Genomic DNA, 10,623 nt, shown 5'->3' on the forward strand with positions numbered 1-10,623 from the left:
TTCCTTGTCTGAGAAGATCTTTATCTGACCTTCAGTTCTAAATAATAGCTTTGCTGGGTAGAGCAATGTTGGTTGTAGGTTCTTGTTTTTCATCAGTTTGAATATTTCCTGCCACTCCCTTCTGGCCTGCATGGTTTCAGATGAAAAATCAGCTGACACTTGAATGGGTGCGCCCTTGTAGGTAACTTTTGCTGCTTTTAAGAGTCTCTCTTTGTCTTTAACCTTTGGCACTTTAATTATGATGTGTCTTGCTGTGGGCTTCTTTGGGTTCCTCTTGTTTGGGACCCTCTGTGCTTCCTGGACTTGTAAGTCTCTTTCTTTCCCCAGGTAGAGGAAGTCTTCTGTCATTACTTTTTCAAATAGGTTTTCAATTTCTTGCTCTCTTTCCTCCTTTCACCCCAATAATACGAATGTTGGGCCTCTTGAAGTTGTTCCAGAGACTCCTTATACTATCTTCATATTTCTGGATTATTTTTTCTTCCTGCTCTTCTGGTTGGCTATTTTTTGTTTCCTCATGTTCCAAATTGCTGATTTGATTCTCAGCATCCTCTACTCTACTGTTGATTCCCTGCAAACTATTCTTCATTTCAGTGCAGCCTTCGTTTCTAATTGGTACTTTATTAGGTCATTGATGGTCTCACTTGTTTTCTTAATAGTCTTACTAATATCCTTGAGCATCCTTATAAACAAAATTCCGAACTCTGAATCTAGTAGCTTGCTTGGTTCTATTTCATTTAGTTCCTCTTCTAGAGATTTCTTCTGTTCTTTCCTTTGTGACATGTTTCTTTGCCTCCACATTTTGGCTGCTTCCAGGTGTTTGTTTCTATGTATTAGATAGAGCTGCTGTGTCTCCTGGAATTTGTAGAGTGGCTTTGTGTAGTAGGTGTCCTGTAGGGCCCAGTGGCTCAGCCTCCCCAGTCTCCTGAGCTGGGCCTTCTAGGTGCTCCTCTGTGTGGGCTGTGCACACTATCCTGTTGTAGTTGAGCCTTGGTTGCTGTTGGCATCACTGGGAGGAATTGACCACCAGGCCAATCAGCTGTGAGGACCAGCTGCAACTACAGCCCAAGAACTGTTGTGCTGTAGATACCCCAATGGAGCAGGATTTACTTCAGTGGAGCTTTGGTGTTCACCAAGTGTGCCCCTTGAGTGTGTCACTAGTGGTTGTGGTAGGGGTGTAATCCAGCGTGGTCGAGTCTGACCACCAGGTGCACTGTCTCTGGGGCCTTCCAGGAGGTGCAAAGTCAGCCTCTGCCTGTGCCTTGCCCACGGTCACCCACTATGAGCTATGTAGCAAACCGTAGGTGGCTGCTACTTGTGCTGGCCTTGGAGGTGGCCAGGAGAGGCCAAGCTATGAGCCAGTGCAGGCTGCCATTAGTGCCAGGCCTGGGGCCACTTATCAAGATCTATGGGGCACGTTGCTGCTTGTTTGAGAGATTTTAGGAAAGTCCTAAGCATGGGGTTCAAGAGGCCACTTGCATAGAAAAGCCCCTGGAAATGGCTTGGATGAGCTTGCAGGTGGGGAGGGGCGGGGTCTCCGGGAATCATGGGGCGGGGCCAAAGGCGTGAGTCAGGTGCTGGAGATTCAAATATGGCACCTGCCTGCCGGCTGTGTGCGGGGAGGACTCTCCAAAGGAGCCATGGCCTCTTCCAGCTCTTCTGCCTGGGAGGAAGCTGCCCCTCCACCTCTTGCTCCGATTCCAGGCAGGTTAGTTCCTCCCCACGTGTCCCAGGTTCCTTTCAAGCTGCTGCCCGGCGCTGGGCTCAGAGGGAACACGTCTGAGTGAGTCTGTGCGCGGGCCCTTTAAGGGGAGCTGCTGGGGCTTCTGCACCCTCCTCAACCCTCAGCCAAAGTCCCCGCCGATTTCACAGCCCGGAGTTGTGGGGGCGCCTCTTCCTGGCCCTGAGCCCTGGGCTTGGGGTCCTGATGTGGGTTGGGACCTCTCACTCTTTTGGGAAACCTCCACCACCGAGATTCCCTCCTGGGTTTAAACCAGGGCACCTGGTGTGGGCCCACAGCAGTGTCTCCCAGATTCAGCCTCGATCCACCCACCTCTCCACCCGTCCTACTGGTCTCGATGCTTCTTCAGTTCCCTGGTTGTAGGGCTTCTGTTCAGCCAGATTTCAGGAGGCTCTGAGTGATGGTTGTTCTGTATTTTAGTTGTAACTTTGATGTGGTTGCAGGAGGCGGCGAGTACTGTGGCTACCTACGCCCCCATCTTGTTTCTCCTAAATGTTTAGTTTTCAACAAACAATTATGAGGCCTGCAAGTAAACAGAGAGTATCACTTATACACTGGAAACAGCAGGCAACAGAAACTGCTTGTAAGAACAACCAGATGTTGGAATTATTAGAAAAAAAGAATTCAAAGTAGCTGTTATAAACATGTTCACATAACTAAAGAAAAGGATGATAAAAAAAGAAAAGGAAGGTATGATAAGAATGTCATATCAGACAGAGAATATCAATAAAAAGATGTTCAGCCCCTTAGAGCAAGGATGTGATTCAGAAATTATAAAAATGAACCAAATAAAAATTCTAAAGTTGAAAAGTATAACTGAAATAACTTCATTTGGGGCTCAACAGTAGATCTGAACTAACAGAAGAAAGAATATGCTGTCTTAAAGATGATAGATGATAGATAGATTGATAGATAGGTAGATATTAAGCAAGCCAAAGAACAGAAAAAAATTAAGAGAGCCTCAGAGAAATGTGGTGCACCATTAGGCTCACCAACATGTGCATAATTGGAGTACCAGGAGAGGAGCATTGCAAAGGAGCAGAAAAAATAAATTCAAATAAATAATGACTAAAACTTTATTGAGAAACTATAGCTTACATATCTATAAAATTTAACAAATTCCAAATAAGTTAAGTGCAAAGAGATCCACAAATAGACACATTATAGTAAAAATACTGAAAGTCAAAGATAAGAAAGGAATCTTGAAACCATTGTGGTATATTCATACAATGGAATACTACTCAGCAGTAAAAAAGGACAAACAACTGATTTGTGCAACAACATGGATAATTATGCCTGATATACATGCCAGGGGAAATATATAGATGTCTTTAAAATGCATCAGAATATAAGATGGATAAATAAGATATATTAAAGCAAGTGTAGTAGAATCTAATGATATAATCTAGTGGTAGGTATATGGCTATTCACTGTAAAATTCAGCTTTGCTTTATGATTGAATATTTTTAAAACAAAAGTTTTGAGAAAGAAACATTGTGCTGAGTAAAAAAATCCAGACACACAAAAAGTACACACTGTATGGTTTATTTATACAAAATTCTGGAGTGGACAAAATAAATCTTTAGTGACAGAAAGTACATCAGTGGTTCCTGTGAGAAGCTGATTATAAAGGGAACTGAAGAAAATTTTGAAATTATGGAAATATTTTATATATTGATTGAATGGTAGTTACATGGGAGTATGCATTTGTCAAATTCACTGAACAGTACACTTAAAATGAGTGTATTTATGGCCCTGGCTGATGTGGCCCAGTTGGTTGAGTATGGTTCCATGCACCAAAAGGTCACAGGTTGGATTCCCAGTCAGAGCATATGCCTGGGATGCAGGCTCAATCCCCACTAGGGGGCGTGCAGGACACAGTGGATCAGTTTCTCACGTTGCTGTTTCTTTTTCTCTCCTTCTCCCTTCCTCTCTCTCTAAAATCAATAAAAACATTTAAAAAATAAGTGTATTCATGTACATTATGTAAATTATACATTGATAAAGTTGATTTTAAAATAAACAGGCAAACAAAAGTGGATTGGAAGCTCTGAGCTGCTAAGTAGATTTAATCCATTCTGAGCATCTCCATGGATGATCTAGCTGAGCTACTAACTTGGGGAACTTCCACTGTCAGTATTTTCAAATTTTTCCTTTTTAATGGGTCAGATTTAGCAGAAATGACTCTCCTATTTTCCTGTCTGCAGAGGAAGGGCCTGGTTGACAGAAATTCCAAAGTGAAGTGGGAAAACATTGATGAGGTTTCCTAATTTTATAGGCATACCTCATCTTAGTTGGGCACTCTTGACCTGCCCCATTCTTGGAAACCCTTTCTTCCTTTCTTTCTAGAGCCCAACTCTCTCCAGTTCTACCTCCCATATATCTGATTATTTTTTCTCAGTCTCTTTATAGACCTCCTTTTTTTGTGGTTGTTTTTTTGGTTTTGTTTGCTTGTCCTTTAAATATTGGTTCTTCCTTGACCCTCTTCTTTTGGTCAACCAGGATTTAATTATCTTTTTGTTTTAGTGATCATACATCTCTCTAATATGTCTCTCTAATTTCCACATCCATCTAATTTCTCCACTGGCCTGTTGGGGTTCTGTTTATCTGTTGTCTGCCTTCACCAAATACTAAAGGAATGTGTTGAGTACAGAATGTGACACAGAGAGATAGTGAAGGTCAGAGGTGAGAAAAATCATCAGAGCTCAAAGGCCACCAGCTGGTTCAGCAATGTGCCAGGCCTGGACAGAGATGCTGACACAGAGGGAGACCAAACCTAGATACAGGTATGGCATTCCTGTGTCATACCACTGCTGTTCCTTACTTGTGAAGCCTACTTCCATGAGATTGCTCCACAGCGAGGAGCCCTTTCCCAACACAAAGCAAATGCTTGGGCATGCTGGTTTTCCTTTCTTTATGGTTGAATATTTTATAATAAAATGTTGGGGAAGAAAACATTGTGCTAAGTGGAAGAAGTCAGACCTCAAAGAGTACATACTGCTTCAGTGCCTAAACACTAAAGTTAGAGATTGGGCTGTTCCCCCATGGCTCGGGGCTTAGGCTCCAGGGGAGACTCTGTCATACCACCTCCTGGGGTTTGCAAAGATAGTTTGACAGGGAGAGTCACCATTTAAAGTAGGGATGCAGTAAATGGTAGTTATTATTTTAGCCTGTGTATATTGTCATGCTCTTTATACAAATCAACTCATGTAATTCTCTGATGGGGATCATTATCCCCGTTTTACTAATGGGGAAAATGAGGCTTAGAGAGGCTGAATAATGAAGTAACCAGAGTATAAAGCATATAGGTAATGAATGGCAGAGCTTGGCTTCAAAAGCAAGGAGTCTAACTCTAGAGCCCAGGCCATTAAAGAGAGCTGTGGCCTGTTGTTAACCAAAGAAGTTGCCATGTTGGGAATAGAGATGCTCCCTACTCCCCCCTTGTAGTATAGAGATATTGTTCCAACTGATCTTTTTACTGTCTCCATATTTTAACTATTCTAGAATGTTGGATACTTAGAATCATATAATATGCAGCCCTTTCAGATTGGCTTCTTTCACTTAGTAATATGCATTTAAGGTCCTTCCAAGTCTTTTCATGGCTTGATAGCTAATTTCTTTTTAGCACTGAATAATACTCTATTATCTGGGTGCACCACAGTCTATTTATCCATTCACCTACTGAAAGACAGTTTGTTTCCTTCCAAGTTTTGGCAATTGTGAGTAAAGCTGTTATAAAGCTAAGTGCAAGTTTTTGTGTAGATGTAAGTTTTCCATTTCTTTGGGCAAATACCAAGGAGCATGATTGCTGGATTGTATGGCAAGAGTATGATTAGTTTTGTAAGAAACCACCAAACTGTCTTTCATACACATCATTTTGTTCTAAAATTTACTGAATCTGGGGTGGGGGGATATAAATATAAACATTTTTAATACAAATATTAGTCAAAAACACTGTGTCAAGGCAAAAATATGTTCTCTGAAGTTTGGGTCTTAAGAATCAAGATGCATTCTCCTGGGAAGACATGGACCAGGCAGGAACTTTGTATGATGTGACTGTTTATATGTTTCTTTCTTTGTCTATTTTTATCCTTCCTGACTAACCTTTAAGACCCATGAACCTGGAATCCTGACTCTTTTGTTTTTCATTGGACATCCAGCACTTAACACAGTGCCTGGCACACAGTAGGTCCTTGTATTAATTGGGTAACAATCACCACTTTAACAAAATAACTCCAAAATAGCAGTAGCTTAACACAATAGAAGTTTATTTTGTCATTATCTAACTAATCAGTGCAGGCGTTTCTGGCAGGCAGCTTCCCTCCATGCAGTTATTTCATATTTTCATATGTTGGCTTCACCATTCCCAAGGGACTTGTTATCCTTAGCATTCAGTCAGCATCTCATTTCTACTCACATTACATTGGCAAAAACTAGATATATGGTCACACTGAGAAGCACTCTGTGTGTGTGTGTGTGTGTGTGTGTGTGTGTGTGTGTGTGTGTGTGTGTGTGTGTGTGTGTTGGTGAGAGAGGGATATGGAAAACCATAGTCCCTGATCTGGCAGCCACTTTCCAAGGACAATTCCGTAATATCGAAAGGGGACAGATTTTAGTGGACAGCTAGCCATCTCTGCCATAGTGTTTAAATACTTGTTGAATGAATGAATAGTTTCTGGGACTCCCTTATTCTTTGCAAATGTAATATCATGTAATTTCAGGCTATGGAGAAGCTCAGCTGCAGTCCATGCAACTAACTACTAGTGGTTCTGTTGACTTTATAAGTTCTTCTTTGGCAAGATATAGTAACAAGGCCCGGAGAACCTCCTGCCTGAAACAACTAAGAAAAACAAATTAAAAAAATGTTTTCAGATATCGGACATCTAGCAGTGCAGGACATGATCCTTGAGAGAGGTGAGCCCTATGATTACCCTAGCTTGCTGCCTGGAAAGTGTTTCCAGGTCATAACACAGAGAGGGAAAGCTCAGGAAGAACTCAGCAGTCTCTTTAAATTGAGGAGACAAAGTCAAGGGAAGCCAAGGTTCCTAGAGTTTGCAGGGCAAAGTACCAGAAGTGAGAGACCTACACAGAGAGACTGCATAGACTCCCTCTCAAGTTCTCTGCTGAGTTCTAATCAGTGCATATAAGGAAGGAAAATACCCAAGTCTGAAGAAGAACTCCCTGAGAGGACTGGAGGAAACTGTTCTCAAAGATCAGCTAGGGATGAGAACAGAATAAGCTCACACCAGAAAGGGAAATCTTATAATTCATAGATCACTGAGTAGTGGGGGAAAATTAGTCCTAGACAAAAGGCTACTCTGGTCCCATATAACAAAGCTTAAGAGCAAGTCTCAAAAGGATTAAACTGTTTATAAATAACTACATCTCACAACAAAGTTCAAAAGTACTTATAGGAAAACAAAAAATATCCAGCACCCAACAAGGTAAAGTTTACAATGTCTGGCATTTAATTTAAAAATTACAAAAATGCAAAGAATTGGGAAAATGCACCCATATGATGACTATAATTAATCAATAGAATCAGACCCCCAAATGCCAATATAAGTAGCAACAGACTAGATACTGAAGAAGAAAAGATTAGTGCATCTGAAGACAAAGCAATAGAAACTATACAGGAAAAAAAGACAGAATTAGGTTCCACTAAGTAAGACAGGGAATGAAATGGAATGTGGGAAATCAGAGAAAATAGCCTGGGCTTCAAGTTGCTAGATGCTGAGCTTTGGAATTCTTATGGCACTGATCTAAATATATGTTTGTGGCTTAGCAAATAGATGTCTCAGTATTTCCTGTGACCTTTGGAGACTGTAGAATCCGTTTCCAGACAGAAGAATGCTTTCTGTTAATCCATACAATCAGGTCAGCTTCACTCTATCATGAACATATTTGCCTCTCACGTAGTCCAGGCAACCACACAAACCCACTATTATTTCTCCACAAAGGTTGCATGTGCAAGCCACTTAGTTTAGATTTTGTCACTTTTTGGAATTACACATTTTTTATGCTATTTATTATCTTTATTATAACTTAACTGACCTTAAAGGATAGTGAAAAGGGGAAACAAATTATTTAATATATGAAGCAAGTATAATAAATGCCTGTAAGTAGATAAAAAGGAGAGGCGATCAATGCCAAAATTGGATACAATTACCTAGTTTGATAAAGATGGAGATTCCTGATTTAAAAGGGAAGAGTAGTATACATGGAATAGAAAAGTGACATATTTTAAAACTCTTTCAACATCTGATGGTTGTGTTTTTAATTCCTTAGTTACTCTTTTCTTTTAAAACGATTGACTTTAGGTGGTGAAGTAAAAGGGAACTGTATAGCCCTCACAAAAACTGATTAGGTTTTTTTTAAGTAAAGTCATTTTAAACATTTTCAATTCAATTCAGCAAATATTTATTAAGGGTTTTCTTTCCACAAAGCATTGTGGGGGAAAATAGTGTAATTGTGTATAAGTAGTTTAAATGAGAATTTATACTCATTATAAAAATTTTGGCAAAATCTTCACTTAAAAGCAGAATTAAGTACTAATTAAATATTTGTTGAACATTTATTTTGTGTAAGGCACTGTGTAAGAGATAAAAGGATAAATAAATTAAGATTTTCAAGAATTTATAACCTTCTAAAGAAGAACAAGACAAGTATAAAAATACCTAAGTTACAAGATAAGGCAAGATATGTTTTATTAGGAGGATACAAAGTTCTGTGCAAATTATAGGTGAAAAGATTATTTTCAAGAATCAATTTTCACTGATTCAAACTACAATTTCAGATATATGATCCCACGGAAAAAATGTATGGTTGGCAAAATATACCACATGTGGACAAAATGTCTCTGGTACCTGCTCGATAATGACAAGTCCCTCTATTAGCATCAGGAAAAAAATAATATCAATATAATAATATCAAAATAGTATTAACCAGTAGTATGTAAGTACCAAGAGGGGAGAAATTTGCTTACTTTGTTCATTGATGTATATCCGTAGGGCCATGAAGATCCCTGCTACAAAGGAGGTGCTCAATCAGTATTTAAGTAAGTGAACAGAATTTGAAGAATTAGTTGAGATGCCTGCCTCTGTTCTAGTTGCAACACCATGGACCTCCTTGACTTGGACCTTGGAGGTAGGTTGGGCACGCATGCCTCATTAGTTGCATTCAGGGATTCTGTTCCTCGTAATTTTGACAACACCGAACAAAAAAATGACCAGTGTGTTAAAGGAGAAATGTTTATGGCATGCAATGACCATAGAATAATTGGTTGCTTTTAGCAGAAGTTTGTCTGGACCTTTGATGGTTAGTATTTTTATTACCAACTCATCAATAAGTAGGGAAGTGTCAGAAAGCTCAGGCCTAGCTCATTTCTAACATCCTCGCACTGGAACTGGGGAAGTTCCTTCTAATCCCACAATATGTTCCCAGGTCACCATCATGGGTCTTTTGTAAATGGTCTCAGTTTTCTAATAGGAAACTGGAATGCATGGAGCCTCTTACACATTGGAAAATATATGAGTCTTTCCAATCCCCCATTCCCACTAAACCTTTATAGATTCATAGAAGAGGTGTTAATCTGTGACAAATCATCTCTTACCGCACTTGTATTTTTAGATCTCTAATTATTAATTCATTCATCAGAGACTTCCTAAATAGGTATTTAACTGTCACACAGATACACAGGTACAGTCCCTGTTTTCAAGGAGGCCATGGTTTAATGAGGAAGTCAAACAAGTAAATGAATAATTATGATTATGATAAGTGCTATAATAGAAACGTATATAGGACTTAAAGCTGTAAAAAATTTCTTTCATTTACTTATAAATGTAGAAATTGATATATTAGAATTATAATTGCTGATAAACCCCTAGCAAATGTAAGGAAGCAGTTATAGGCCATGAATTAGGAAATAAATACCTTGAGTTTAATCCCTGTTTTGTTAAATATATGAATTGTGACATGTTTCCTTGTCAGAACTTACCTAGCATCTACAGATATAGTTTTTGTTTTTAATTACATTTCACTGGAAAGTCCAGTCTAAATACATGCCTTTATAGCTCTATTAAACCCTTGTGCTCTTGTATTATGTTACTATCAAGTGGGATTGCCAAGTTCAGGTGATACCACTGCTTGTGAACCTGACTCTTCCTCAGTAAGAGGATCCCATCTGTGCTGACACAGGCACTTCTTATTTTTAGGACAGTTATTGCTATGGTTACTATGAGCCACAGAGTTGGCCTTCAATACTGTGTCCCTGAGCAGTTAGCATTTCCCATGGAAATTTTGTAGCAAGAGAATAAATGAAATAAAATACTTCATACATAGAGCACAGGAGGAGATATAGTCACAATACATTCACTTAATTGTGTAATTTATTTAAGTGTATAATGCAAAGATTTAAAAATTTTTCTTAACTATTCTACAAGGTAAAAATGATCAATCTATTTAAAATAAGTAAATTTAGAAAGATGGTTGGTTAATTACCAAATCAGCAGAAAAATGTGAGTTAGATGCTGTTATTATTTCCAAATTCAGTTTAGAAATTGAGTAATTAAAATTAGAGTAGGCAGAGCATTTGCAGGGGATACCAAATGCTTTATTAAATGAGATTTAATTAATAAACTACAAATACTATAATTGGTAAAAATCTAAAAGCAAAATATTTCTTTTTAACCATAATATGCTTTAAAGAGTACTGGAGATTATTAGAAATTATTCTCTCAGTTTTAAAACAGAAAATGAAAATATATGACATTTCCAAATGACACAAAACCTTCTGACTTACATCTGAACTGTAGAGAACGTTTTTGTTTCGTAATGATTCCCAGAAACATGTCTTTAGTAACAACTAAAATTCTTATCAGTTTTGT

This window comes from Miniopterus natalensis, chromosome 8 (assembly GCF_054644295.1).
Source record: "Miniopterus natalensis isolate mMinNat1 chromosome 8, mMinNat1.hap1, whole genome shotgun sequence".
Classification (NCBI taxonomy): domain Eukaryota; kingdom Metazoa; phylum Chordata; class Mammalia; order Chiroptera; family Miniopteridae; genus Miniopterus; species Miniopterus natalensis.